Source organism: Physella acuta, unplaced genomic scaffold (assembly GCF_028476545.2).
Source record: "Physella acuta isolate Inbredline_101_S28 unplaced genomic scaffold, ASM2847654v3 ptg002636l, whole genome shotgun sequence".
NCBI classification, from domain to species: Eukaryota; Metazoa; Mollusca; class Gastropoda; family Physidae; genus Physella; species Physella acuta.
Window position 1 is genome coordinate 5,001 of NW_026734086.1, and position 2,500 is coordinate 7,500.

Genomic DNA, 2,500 nt, shown 5'->3' on the forward strand with positions numbered 1-2,500 from the left:
AATTTAAAATGAATTAAAAATTTTCATCAGACCGGAAGTAGGCATAACCTAGGCGCCATGTTTCCGTCGTACAAGTTTTCACCGTTGCAGTCACCGTTTCAATCGCTCTTCGTGTGGACGTGTATTATTTCTAGTCATGTGTTGTGTAGATGATTCGCTTAAGGTAGGTGTTCGGACTTATTTCTTTAATATTAATTAAACCGTATTTGCCTTGTCGGCCTTAAAATAAAGCTATTTTTTTTTCATCGCAATCGAAGTGTTAGATCTAGAATCTAGTTCCCGCCTCCGCTTCGCTAATTCGACTTAATGTAACTATGACACAACTATTAAATCTAGAGTCTCTATTTTAATTAAATAATTAGGAATTCTATCTCTAGATGATATCTAATCTATTCCCACACGTGTGTGCAAGTAGGATTTAACGTCAGAACAGGTGTGGTGGTCTAGGCGTCGCTATTTTTGACGGTAGGAATTTTTTTTTTAAATTCGTAAAATTTTATATAGACTTTATATAGCAATTTACTAAGACCGACCCTAACGCCCAGTAAATATTTAATTACCACATTGTTATGGACACGGTGTATTAGGTAGGGCCGAGGGCTATCCATAGGTACCAATTTTTAAATTTTGTGACAATTAGGAGCCGAGTTATAAAATAAATTTAAAATACTGGTTCTGGTCTTAGACTTTATATAGCAATTTACTAAGACCGACCTTAATACCCATTAATTATTTAATTAGCGCATAGTTATGGACATCCTGTATTAGGTTGGGCCCAGGGCTATCCGTAGGTACCAAGTTTATAATTTTGTGACGATTATTAGTCGAGTTATAAAATAAATAAAAAAAACTGGTTCTGGTTTGCACTACATTTCTTTCTTCTTTAACGGCGGACTCCCGGTCCAGCCCCATGGGTTACCCGTGAGCCGGGGCCTCGTTAGCCTGGACGGCTCCGATGTGACCGCGGATTGTTGTGGCCCGCCTCAGCCCGAGTCGAGATCACCCTTCCGATCGAAGGTGGACGCCATAGGGCGCCCGGGATAGCCCGGGGCGCTGTTCGTCACCCGAGCGCAGGGGCGCCGGGAGACGCCCCCGGTGAAGTTTGGCGGGTGATTCTGGTAGAGCTCCCCACCCCGATCGCAGGACACCCCTCGCCGCCCGCCCAGGTGTCGAGGTGGCCGCGGGGGAACTCGGGGCGTTTTGGCTCCCCCTTGTGCCGGAGCGGCGCCCTCGGTCCCAGAACGCCCCTGGCGGGTGATTCGCATGCCCCCTGGGGTGGGGAACGCGGGTGGGTGGTCGTAAAGCGTGTAACCGCAGTGGGGGCGGCCCCTTAGTCGGGGGCGCCAAAGTTGGCACCCCACCTGGGGCGCCCCCCGGAAGTGTGGCGCCCGCGCGAGTGAGCCCCGTAGATGCGCCCCGACACCCCCGCGCCGCCCCCCGGGTCGCGGCACCCCCGGCGCCCTCCGTGCGGGCTCCCCTCATGGGGCGGCACCCCGGTCCTCCCCGAGACTATGTACCCGATTTTTCGGTTTAACACTAGAGGTATGGGCAGAAATACGGCGGTTAAAACGGTCTGTATCTACTATTGTGGAGGTGAGTGTCGGTGAAGCCTCTATGTGACGCTAGGATCCGCGCTCCCTCGCAGCCAGCGACATGTGCCCGATCTGACCGTGCGTGGCTCAGTCTCCCGACTAGCTTCCCGGTAAAATGCGGGCTCGGCGCGCAGGTCGCGCCAGTGAAGGTAAAAGTACGTGTCCGTAGCGTGAAGCCAGCGGCGACGCGCAGTGCTAACGCAACCAAGCAGTATTGGTGGCTCGATAAAAGTCTCGCACTGGCCCAGCCCTCGGAACGGGCGACGGGTCTGCAAAACGCAGTCGGCTCGATGCAAATCGAGAGATTTCCCGGCGACGCCGTGTTTACGGTGAAGGGGGAAATGTGAGCGGTCCGATGTGAAAAAATCCGGGAATGCCGGGATCCGTTCTCTCGCTAGAGCGTTGTCTCCCGTCCCGCGATGTGTTGTGGAAAAACGTCTCGCAAACGATAGCTATCTGGTTGATCCTGCCAGTAGTCATATGCTTGTCTCAAAGATTAAGCCATGCATGTCTAAGTTCACACTGTCCCATGGTGAAACCGCGAATGGCTCATTAAATCAGTCGAGGTTCCTTAGATGACACGATCCTACTTGGATAACTGTGGCAATTCTAGAGCTAATACATGCAATCGAAGCTCCGACCTTTATCGGGAAGAGCGCTTTTATTAGTTCAAAACCAATCGGCGCGGCCTCGCAAGGGGTTGCGTCGTCCCATTTGGTGACTCTGGATAACTTTGTGCTGATCGCATGGCCTCGCGCCGGCGACGCATCTTTCAAATGTCTGCCCTATCAAATGTCGATGGTACGTGATATGCCTACCATGTTTGTAACGGGTAACGGGGAATCAGGGTTCGATTCCGGAGAGGGAGCATGAGAAACGGCTACCACATCCAAGGAAGGCAGCAGGCG

General features: G+C 51.8%; 1 non-coding gene across 1 annotated transcript in view; it reads left to right on the top strand.

Annotated features, from left to right (window-relative positions):
* Positions 1-2,045: 2,045 nt before the first annotated feature.
* LOC131933810 (small subunit ribosomal RNA) overlaps positions 2,046-2,500 on the top strand; it is a 1,846-nt gene continuing 1,391 nt past the window's right edge. The window contains exon 1 of the ribosomal RNA XR_009385241.1: positions 2,046-2,500. This exon is cut by the window's right edge and continues 1,391 nt beyond it. This is a non-coding gene — a ribosomal RNA (small subunit ribosomal RNA).